General features: G+C 38.2%; 1 pseudogene; it reads left to right on the plus strand.

Moving 5' to 3' along the window:
* The first annotated feature begins 1,612 nt into the window (after positions 1-1,612).
* Positions 1,613-7,394, plus strand: LOC131999318 (malate dehydrogenase, mitochondrial-like; annotated as a pseudogene).
* Positions 7,395-12,261: the final 4,867 nt, after the last annotated feature.

Consider the following 12,261-nt stretch of genomic DNA (forward strand, 5'->3'; position numbering starts at 1 on the left):
TCAAAGTCATCCATGAGGGTTGGAATCGACTTCTTCCAAATACATGTTCATGTTGCTCTTTTGACCTCTTCCCATGGATCACAGATATTATTAATGGGATAAAGAATGGTGAATACTTTCCAAAAGGTATTCAATTGACTTTGCCCAGATCCAACAGAGGAATCAATATCTACAGTAGCTATAGGCTTATGCAGTATATTTCTTAAATATTAAAACTTGACACAGAAGGGAGGAGGGTGGCGGATAGGTAACTGGGTAATGGGTATTAAGGAGGGCACATGCGGTGATGAGGACTGGGTGTTATATGCAACTAGTGAATTGTTGAACACTACATCAAAAACTAATGATATACTATATGCTGGCTAATTGAACGTGATAATAAGAAAAAGACTTTAAAATTGAAATTACTTTTTTATAAGGTTTTTTTTTTAATTTTTTATTTTTTATAAACATATATTTTTATCCCCAGGGGTACAGGTCTGTGAATCACCAGGTTTACACACTTCACAGCACTCACCAAAGCACATGCCCTCCCCAATGTCCATAATCCCACCCCCTTCTCCCAAAATAATTGTCTTTTCTGAAAGGTTAAAAAAAAAAAAAAAAAAAAAAAAAGATAGCTTTTCCAATTCCAATGTTATGAAGCTTCCTCTTCATTTTTTGTTTGTTTGTTGGGTTCTTTTGCCTAAGAATTTTATAGTTTTACCTCTCACATTTAGGTTTTTATCCATTCTGGGTTTTTTGTTGTTGTTTTGTTTTGTTTTGTTTTTAGACAGAGAAAGTGGGCATGAGCAGGGGGGAAGGACAGCAGGAGAGGGGGAGAGAGAATCTCAAGCAGGCTCCATCCTTAGTATGGAGCTCAATGCGAGACTTGAACCCAGGATCCTGAAATCATGACCTAAGCCAAAATTGAGCTGGATGCCTAACTGACTGAGTCACTCATGTGCCCCCAGTGTCTGATCCATTTTGAACTAGTTTTTGTATATGGTGAAAGATAAAAATCCAACTCCATTATTTATTTACACTTGGATATCCAGTTTCCCCAAATACCTTTTCTTTAAAAGACTGACTTTTCCTCCCTCAATGGTCTTGATACCCTTGTCAAAATCATTTCATTTTCATATATGTAAGAGGTTATCTCTGGACTTTGTATTCTATTCCATTGCTCTAAATGTCTATCCTTATGCCAGATCACCATTATTTTGGTTAGTGTAGCTTTGTAGTAAGTTTTGATATCAAGAAGTGGGGCGCCTGGGTGGCTCAGTGGGTTAAGCCACTGCCTTCGGCTCAGGTCATGATCTCAGGGTCCTGGGATCGAGTCCCGCATTGGGCTCTCTGCTCAGCAGGGAACCTGCTTCCCTCTCTCTCTGCCTGCCTCTGCTTACTTGTGATCTCTGTCAAAAAATTAAATAAAATCTTAAAAAAAAATAAAAAAATAAAAGAAATTAAAAAAAAAATAAAATAAAATAATTGAAATTACTCCTTATCTGTGAGCTGCAGAATGCATGTAGATCTAACTAGAGAAATGTGACCAAGATCTAAGGTAACAGACTTATGATTGAAAGTGAAAACAATAAAGCAATGGTTCTCAACCAGAGACAATCTGTCTCCCATGGGATATTTGGCAATCTCTGGAGACATTTTTGGTAGCCACAGTGAAGAGGAGCTGCAGGTAACTAGCAAGTAGAGACTAGGGATAGGATTAAGTACCTTACAATGTAAAAGACAGCCCCTGTAACCAAGAATTACTCAGCCTCCAATGTTAAAGGTGTGAGAAATCCTGATGTGTAAGAATATAATAGAGTGAGGCATAAAAATATGGGTATACTGAGCTGTTTTAGGTGGAATCTTAATTAAAATACTAGTTAGGGTTTCACAATCACATTATATCAGAGAAAAAATTTGTATTTTAAAGAAGTGGATTATACATTCGACATCAGCCACAGCAACTTCTTTCAAGATATGTCTCCAAAGGCAAAAAAAAAAAATAAGTCAAGCAGACAGAGTCAATTATCATATGGTTTCGCTTATTTGTGGAGCATAACAAATAGCATGGAGGACATGGGGAGTTAGAGTGGAGAAGGGAGTTGGGGGAAATTGGAAGGGGAGGTGAACCATGAGAGACTATGGACTCTGAAAAACAATCTGAGGGTTTTGAAGGGACGGGGGGGTGGGAGGTCGGGGTACCAGGTGGTGGGTATTATAGAGGGCGCGGATTGCATGGAGCACTGGGTGTGGTGTAAAAATAATGAATATTATTACGTTGAAAATAAAAAATAAATTAAAAACAAACAAACAAACAAAAAACAAAAACAAAAATGAACTTTTGGGATTTCATCAAGATCAAAAGCTTCTGCACAGCAAAGGAACAGTCAACAAAGAGGCAACCTATGGAATGGGAGGAGATATTCACAAATGACACTACAGACAAAGGGCTGATATCCAAGATATAAAGAACTCCTCAAACTCAACACACAAAAAATGAATAATCATGTCAAGAAATGGGCAGAAGACATAAACAGACACTTCTCCAAAGAAGACATACAAGTGTCTAACAGACACATGAAAAAATGTTCATCATCATTAGCCATCAGGGAGAATCAAATCAAACCCACACTGAGATACCACCTAACACCAATTATAATGGCCAAATCTGGGGAGCCTGGGTGGTTCAGCAGGTTACACCTCTGCCCTTGGCTCAGCTCATGAGCTTGGGGTCCTGGGTTCGAGCCCTGCTTCCCCTCCCTGCCTGCCTCTCTGCCTATTTGTGATCTCTCTATCTCTGTCAAATAAATAAATAAATCTTAAAAACGAATGGCCAGAATTAACAAGACAGTAAACATGTGTTGGAGAGGATGTGAAGAAAGGGGAATCCTCTTACCCTGTTGGTGGAAATGCAAGTTGGTGCAGCCACTTTGGAAAACAGTGTGGAGATTCCTTAAGAAATTAAAAATAGAACTACCCTGTGACGCTGCAATTACACTACTGAATATTTACCCCAAAGATACTGATGTAGTGAAAAGAAGAGCCATATGTACCCCAATGTTCATAGCAGCAATGGCCACAGTCGCCAAACTGTGGATAGAGAACCAAGATGCCCTTCGACAGACGAATGGATAAAAAAAGATATGGTCCATATATACTATGGAGTATTATGCCTCCGTCAGAAAGGATGAATACCCAACTCAACTTTTCATCAACATGGACAGGGCTAGAAGAGATTATGCTGAGTGAAATAATTCAAGCAGAGAGCGTCAATTATCATATGGTTTCACTTATTTGTGGAGCATAACAAATAGCATGGAGGACAGGGGGAGATAGAGAGGAGAAGGGAGTTGGGGGAAATTGGAGGGGAAGACGAAAGATGAGAGACTGTGGGCTCTGAGAAACAAACTGAAGGTTTTGGAGGGGAGGAGGACGGGGGTTGGGTGAACCTGGTAGTGGGTATTATGGAGGGCACGTATTGCATGGAGCACTGGATATGGTGCATAAGAAAATGAATACTGGAACACTGAAAATAAATAAAATAAAATAAAATGGAAAAAAATAAAAAAATAAAGTAGTGGATTATAAAAAGCATTTTTTAATGATTTTGAGTTGCCACAGATACTTGTTTTGAAGTACACATGCAAGTTGGCAGAATGAAGACTCTTCAGAAAGGAAATCATTGTGCACAGCCACACTTGAAGTAGATCCTCTATGACCACCAGTTAGGGTAAGGGAGTATAGACAGGTAATATGGGACACATACAAAAAAATGTGTCAACCAAAAATCTGTGTTAATTATTATTATATTATATTTTATTTATTTATATTAATATTTTTATTTATTTATATTTTATTTTATTTTATAATAATTCTATATGTAAATATTTCTAATTACACTTAATGTCTACAAAGTAAGATTATACTATGCAAAGTGCATTGTAACTTGCTTTTTTTTTTTCATTTAAATAATAAAATAAGTCCACTCCCTTTGCTGGATCTTTCTCCTTCACTTACTGGGTAGAACTGAAATGGAACTTTTGGTCTTCATAGCACATGACAGATATGTGGCTATTTGTAAACTCCTACATTGCACAACCATCATGAACAGGAAGGTGAATGTTCTGCTGGTAGTGACCTCATGATTCTTAGGTCTTCATTTAGGGCTTTAGATACTCTGTTGTGAATTTGCCTTTCTGTGGTCCCAATGTGGTGGACAGCATTTCCTGTGATCTCCCTCTGTTTACTAAGCTTGCCTGCATAGATACCTACAGATTGTCATTGTTGCCAGCAGTGGGATAATCTCTGAGCCGGTTCTTGACTTTGCTTATCTCCTCCAGTCTGTTCCTCATAACCACTAAGAGTGACTCTTCTACCAGAAATCCAAAGCTCATTCCACTTTGATCACATCACAGTGGTAATTCTCTTTCTTGGCCCATGTATCTTCACCTGTATCTTGTCTCTTCAGCAACCACTCTGAGGTTAAGTTCCTTGCTGTATTTTACACCACTGTTACCCCATCTTGAATCTAATTATCTACACTGTGAAACAAAGAAATGAAGACAGCCATGAAGAAATTCTGTCATGATTTTGTGAGTTCAAGAGAGAATAGTTAGATTAAAATTTAATTTTTAAAGGAAACTTTAGATCTTTTAAAAACTGTTATTGATATGATACAGAGTATATAAGACTTAAAAAAGTCAGACCTTCAAGGATATTTTAAATCTAGTACCAACAACAACAACAAAATAAATTAATAGCATTAGATATTTTATACGATTCCAACTAATTATAAAAATTGTCCATTAAAAATTCACTCTTAGGGATGCCTGGGTGGCTCAGTCTAAGTGTCTGCCTTTGGCTCAGGTCATGATCCTCAGGTCCTGAAATCAAGTCCCACATCTGGCTCCCTGCGCGGCGGGGAGCCTGCTTCTCTCTCTGCCTGCTGTTCCCCCCTGCTTGTGCTTGCTCACTTTCTCTCTCTATGACAAATAAATCAATAAAACCTTAAAAAAATTCACCTGTATTTAAGATATATCAAATATATGCTTCATTTGAGTATAAGAATGGCATTGGTTGAAAGGGAAAATAAAGCAAATCTCCAGAAAGTCTACCATATTTTTCTGTATAGTCAGAATGATTTGGCACTTACTGTGCACCCAAGGTTGGTTCTCTGTCTCCTCAAGAATTTTAATGTCTGAGTCAGCACTTACACGTGGTGCTTCCTAAGAAAACAGTAACTTTGAGTTTCAGTATCTATGGATATACTGCCACAGTACACTAATTTTTCTTGTGCCTCCAAAATGAGTTTTCATAGATACTTTTAAGGCTCCTAATATCATTAAAATTTATTTCCATCTTCTCACTCCAAAATTTCTCAGTTTCAGAATCTATGTCCTTGACTCAAAAAAAAAAAAAAAAAGTTACCAAATTCAGGATACACCCATGGTTTCCTTAAGAGTAAACTGAATTTACAATATGATATTAAATAATAAATTACATTTTGCATGTTACCATTCTCCAGGAAAGTAATGTAACAACATTTGGATATCATCACATCACTAGTAATTCCCATTGATAAGACACAGTTCAGTGGAGTTTCTGTAGCTGTGAATTTGAATAGATTCATTCACAACTTGTCATTAGTCCTCTTTATAAAACATGCATTGACACATGAAATTAAAAAAAAAAGTGGCTATAAGAAGTTTTGTTTGTTTGTTTGTTTGTTTGAGAGAGAGAGGAGGGCAGGGGAAGGGCAGATGGGGAGAGAGAATCCTGAAGCAGACTTCCTACTAAGTGCAAAGCCCAAGACAGGGCTTGCTCTCAAGATCCTGAGATCATGACCAGAGCTTAAATCAAAGGCGCTTGACTGAGCCACCCAGGTACCCCAAGAAGTTGTGTTTTATGTTTTCAACAAGTCTAATGTAGACACAAGTAGAGTTTTGACAACAAAAGAAGATCAATAGCTATCTTTAGACAATTTTCTCCAATTTACATATCACATAATCACAATCACAAAAACCAGAATTTAATGATTACAAAAAAAAAAAAAAAAAAAAAAACTTGAAATCGTGGGGAAGAAATTTAAGGTAGTGGAAGCAAATGTGGTTACAGAAACAAAAAGAAATAGGAAAATAACCCTGTGTATTCACTCAATGAAAACTAATAATGTGAATAACACGACAATAATCAAATGTTTTATTTAACGTTAATGATGTCAAGTTGAGAACAAGACAATATTTATAATAGGTAAGTCTATTATACAATGGTAAAACTGTCTCAAAATATATTTCTGATAAATTCCAAATTTCTCAGAGATTATTTCCTTATGTTCTATTGTGGAGTGGAGCCATAAGGCCCTGTGCAGTGTGGCAGTCACTGGTATCACCTGCCTACCACCAGCTCCTTCACCTGCAGGTTTGTGCCCTTGCCTGGCCTGCCCGCACTGCTCCCACAGCAGCTTCAGCACCTGGACCAAGAACAGTGTGTAAAGTAGCTGTGCTAGGACTTTTGGAGGAATAGGGCAGCCCCTTTCACTTCTCCTCAAAACATACCCTTGGTAAGCCTCCTGAATGTCTACAATGTTGCTCATGTACCTGAGTAGCCACAGGTCAAAGCCACATTGAGATCAAAGCAACTATGAAAGGCTACCTTGAACCTAAGCAGTTGTCAGACTGCCTGAAAGATTGTGATGTGGTAGTTATTCCAGTAGGAGTCTTGAGAAAACCAGGCATGACACAGGATATCTGTTCCAGACCAATGCCACAGTTGTGGCTACCCTGACTACTGCCTGTGCCCAGCATTGCCCTGAGGCCATGAGCTGTACCACTTTAAATGTGATTAACTCCACCATCCCAATCACAACAGCATTTTCAAGAAACATGGAACATACAACCCCAATAAAATCTTTGGGGTGACAACCCTGGGCATTATCAAAACCAACACTAATTATAGAACTGAAGGGTTTTGGATCCAACTCCAGTCAGTGTTCATGTCACTGGTGGCCATGCTGAGAAACCATCATCCCCCAACCACTCTAAAAATGGACCTTCCCCAGGACCAGCTGACAGCTGTCATTGGGAGGATCCAGGAGGCCAGCACCAGGGTAGTAAAGGCCACAGATGCAGCAGGCTCTCCCACACCGTCTGTGGTGTATGCTGGAGCCCAATATGTCTTCTCCCTTGTGGATGCAATGAATAGAAAGGAAGGAGTTGTCAAATGTTTATTAATTCCCAAGAAATGGAGTGCCCCTATTTCTCTACACCATTACTGCTGGGGGAAAAGGGAATCAAAAAGAATCTAGGCATCAGTACCACTTTCCTTTCCCAGAGAAGATGATAGTTGAAGTCATCTCTGAGCTGAAGGTGTCCATCAAAAAAGGAGAAGAGTTCATGAAGAACATGAAATGAGAAAGCAGTTAGTGAGTAGTCTATTTCCCCAACTTATTAAGGCATCATGTCACTGTGAAGACGTATCAGACCCCTTTGTGTTTCAGTTGTGTTAATGATGAGTATTGTATTAATGTTGCTGTCCCTTCCAAATCACAGGTCTATCTGTTGATGGATAAATAAAAGTAGGCTTTATCTTTTTTTTTTTAAGATTTTATTTATTTATTTTACAGACAGAAATCACAAGTAGGCAGAGAGGCAGGCAGGGGGGCGGCGGGTGAAGCAGGCTCCTTGCTGAACAGAGAACCCGAGGTGGCGCTTGATCCCAGGATCCTGGGATCATGATCTAAGCCAAAGGCAGAGGCTTTAATCCACTGAACCACCCAGGCACCCTGCCTTTATCTTCTTCAAAATGAAACAAAACAAAACATACATCCACACACAAACAAATGTAGACGTATTTGCTGATGTGTTCAATGGGGCCTGAAAGAGTCCCTTGCCCAAAATCTTCACTCAGTATAGCTTGTCACAGGACCTGAAATTCCACTATATTTTCTCATTCTTTTAGTGATAAAACCATATGCTTTTAATAAATTCATTATTTAAATATACAAAAATACAAATGGTAACATATCTGCTTGTTTTCAGTCATGCATATCATATCATGAATGAGTTTAATTATTCTCCTCTATGACAACCAGCTGAGGTCAAACCCTTGCAGAAATGGTGGCCTGATGGGGGTAGATACTAAGAACAGGGAAAAGACAGAGAAAGACAGGAAAAATGGCCTAGGAAGCACAAAATTTTACATATTTTCTAACTTTTTTAGACAAGCTTTGCTCATACTATAATGAATTGAAGAGCACTGGCCAAGAGGTGAGAACAACTTTGAAGTTCTATTTGTGTAACAGGAAAATGAGTCTAACTCTAAGAAACTGCATGTGAAGATCTGGGGTCCTAGTGAGAATCCCAGACTCTGCAGGCACTGCTATTTGGCACATTCACATTAAAATGTACTGATTACAGCTGACCCCTGAACAACATGGCTTTGAACTGCCTGGGCCCACCTATATGCCAATTTCTTTTGAAAAATAAAGTATGCTACTACAAATATATGTTCTCTTCCTTATGGCATTTTCTTGTGTTTAACTTACTTTATTGTAAGAATATAGTATATAATGCACAAAACATACAAGATACATGTTAATCAACATTTTATGTTATTGGTAAGGCTTCCAGTCAACACTAGGCTACTAGTTGTTGGGTTTTAGAAGACTGAAAGTTATACATGGATTTTTGACTATGCAAGGGGTTAGCACCCTTAATCCCTGATTTGTTTAAGGTTCAACAATATTATATTGTCTCTATTATACACAAAGACTTTGCAAATGTTGATAGAAGCTCAATTCATTATCACCAGCATCTGTAAAAACATAAATGGATAAGCAAACTGTGACATATCCATATGTTGAGCAATAAAAAGGAATAAAATAGGATTTGAAAATCATCTTCCAAGAGAAACAGCAATAAAACTGGAAAAAGTTTTCAGACAAAAGTACCCAAAACAAAAGAAAACCTTTAAACTTTTTCAAGTCTAAGGAAAATAACCAGAGGGCATACAACAAATTGAGAAATATTTATTCAAGAATCTCAGTAATAGCAGAGGAAGTCTCTGACATTAAGCCAGATTCTGCACCTATTTCTCCCAGTTCTCTACTGTCAAAGTTCTCTGCTACATAGGTGCTGCATCCCATAAGGAAAAGCAGCTCCCATTATCCCTCCAAGCTCCAGAACTGAGACAAAGAGATTATATCCCAGGTGGTACTAAGGCTGGTCATGATAACTGATGGCTCCCATCTCCCCAACTTGGCTCTGGCTCCACACTGTGGAGATATGCCCATGGTGTGGAGATCTGCCCAGGTGAGCATTGCAGAAAAGAAAAACATGGAAGCCCTGCCTGAGGAAGGTGATTTTATCTGGAGAGCAATGCAAAAAATCTATGTCTGTGGCCTACTATTTGAAATGATCAGGGTCACAGTGGAAACATCTCTAATGATCCTATAAAAATAAAAAATATATATATTTTAAAGGAATACTCTGGAAAACTATGTACCAACAAATTAGGTAACTCATATGAAAGGGACAAATGCCTAAAAATATACAATAATAGAAAATCTAAAGAGACATATAAGAAATAGACATTGTTAGTATTTTTTTAAATTTCCCAAAGGAAAACTCCAGGCTCTGGTGGCTTCATTGGTAAATTCTGGCAAATTTTTAAAGAAATAGGACCCATTCCTCTAAAACTCTTCCAAGGAATGGAGAAATAGGAAACATTTCACAACTCATTCTATGAGGGCAATTTTACCCTGATACCAAAGCCAGACAAAGACAGCACAAAAATAAACAAACAAACAAACAAACAAACTATAGACCAACACTTCTTACCAATTCAACTATATACTACAGAACAGAAACACATTTTAAATGTAAAGTCATAGATAGGTTAAATCTGTGAGGATGAAGGAAGAGAACAAAGTCAAAGAACAGACACTACCCACGTTCAGAACTTAACTATAAAGCTACAGTAACAAAGATAATGTGGTATTGACATATATCAATGGGTTGAGATAGAATGTCCAGAAATAGACTCACATAAATTTAGGCAACTGATCTTTGAAAAAAGCAAAAGTAATGCAGGGGAGCAAAGAGAGTATTTTCCACAAATGCTACTTGAGCAACTGGACATCCATGTGCCAAAAACACAACAGCAGGAAAGAGATACAGAGAAAAAAAGGGGGGGGGGGGGGGGGGGGGGGGATGGGGGGGGGGGGGGAGGAGGGGGGGGAGGAGGAGGAAAAAGAAAAAAGAAAAGAAAAGAAGAGAAAAAGAGAAACCAACATACACCTTACACTTTTCACAAAATTTAACCCAAAAGGATCATAGACCTTTTGTGAAGTAAAAAATATAAATCTTCTAGAAGATAACATAGAAAAAAGGCTAGATGACCTTGTGTGTGGCAGTGACTTTTAAAATACACCACCGAAGGCACAATCCATGAAAGAAATAACTGACAAGCTGTACTGCGTGAAAATTTAGAACATTTTCTCTGCAAATGACAATGCCAAGAGAATGAGAAGAAAAGCCACTCTGGGAAAAAAATATTTACAAGAGACCTATCTGATAAAGTGTTGCTATCCAGTATACTCAAAGATCTCTTTAAACTCAACAACAAAGAAGCAACCTCATTAAAAAAAAAAAATCATCAAGACACCTGATTAAAAACCTCACTAAAGAATATAGGGGTGCCTGGGTGGCTCAGTCAGTTAAGCATGTGCCCTTGGCTCAGGTTATGATCCCAGGGTCCTGAGATCGAGCCCCATATGGGCTCCCTTCTCAGCAGGGAGCCTTCTTCTCCCTCTCAGCTGCCCTGTGCTTGTATTCCCTCTCTTGCTATCTCTTTGTCATAAATAAATAAAATGTTCTTTTAAAAAAGAATATATACAGATGACAAATAAGCATGTGAAAAGATGCTCAGCATCATGTATCATCAAAGAATTAAAAATTAAAACAAGATCCACTATAAACTGATTGGGATTACTAAATCTAAAACATTGATAACATCAAATGCTGGCAAGGATATGGGGCAACAGGGACTCTAATCCTGATGGGAATCCAAAATGGTACACCTACTTTGGAAGACAATTGGCAGTTGCTTACAAAACTAAATAAACACTTACCATTCAGTCCACCAGCTGTGCTGCTTAGCATTTACCCAAATACATTGGAACAAAAACCTCCATACTGAAGATCTCCTTCAGAAGGTGAATGGATAAATAGACCATGGTAAGTCCAGACAATGAAATTTCTTCAGTGCTAAAAAGAAATAAGCTATCTGGCTACAAAAAGACATGTAAGAAACTGAAATGCATATTACTAAGGGAAAAAACCCAATGTATGTTGTATAATTCCAACTATATGCCATTCTGGAAAAGGTCAAACTATGCAATCCATAAAATTAGTAGTTGCCAGGGATTGCACTATTAGGTATTTACCTCAAAGATAGAGATGTAGTGAAAAGAAGGGCCATCTGTACCCCAATGATCATAGCAGCAATGGTCACAGTTGCCAAACTGTGGAAAGAACCAAGATGCCCTTCAACAGATGAAAAGATAAAGAAGATGTGGTACTCATATACTATGGAGTATTACGCCTCCATCAGAAAGGACGAATACCCAACTTTTGTATCAACATGGATGGGACTAGAAGAGATTATGCTGAGTGAAATAAGTCAAGGAGAAGAGTCAATTATCATATGGTTTCACTTATTTGTGGAGCAAAGGAATAACATGGAGGACATAGGGAGATGGAGCAGAAAAGTGAGTTGGGGAAATTGGAGGTGAAGATCAAAGATGAGAGACTGTGGATTCTGAGAAACAAACTGAGGGTTTTGGAAGGGAGGTGAGAGAGGGGTTGGGTAAGCCTGGTAGTGGGTATTAGGGAGGACATATATTGCATGGAGCACTGGGTGTGGTACATAAACAATGAATTCTGGAACACTGAAGAAAAAAAAAATTAGTAGTTGCCAGGGATTAAGAAAGAGGGGAAAGTAAATAGGCAGAGCACATATGATTTCAGGGCAGTGGAACTATTCTGTATGACACTACAATGGTGAATACATGTTATTATATATTTGTAATAACCTATAGTGTATACAACATCAAAAGTGAACCCTAATATAAACAATGGATTTTGAGTGATAGTGATATGTCAGTGTGGGTTCACTGATTGGAAAGATGTATCACTGTGGTATCAAATGTTGACCATGAGGGAAGTTGTGCATATGGGGGGTGCTCAGGAGGTATATGAAAACTCTTTGTATGTTCCA

The sequence above is a fragment of the Mustela nigripes genome, chromosome 13, assembly GCF_022355385.1.
Source record: "Mustela nigripes isolate SB6536 chromosome 13, MUSNIG.SB6536, whole genome shotgun sequence".
Classification (NCBI taxonomy): Eukaryota; Metazoa; Chordata; class Mammalia; order Carnivora; family Mustelidae; genus Mustela; species Mustela nigripes.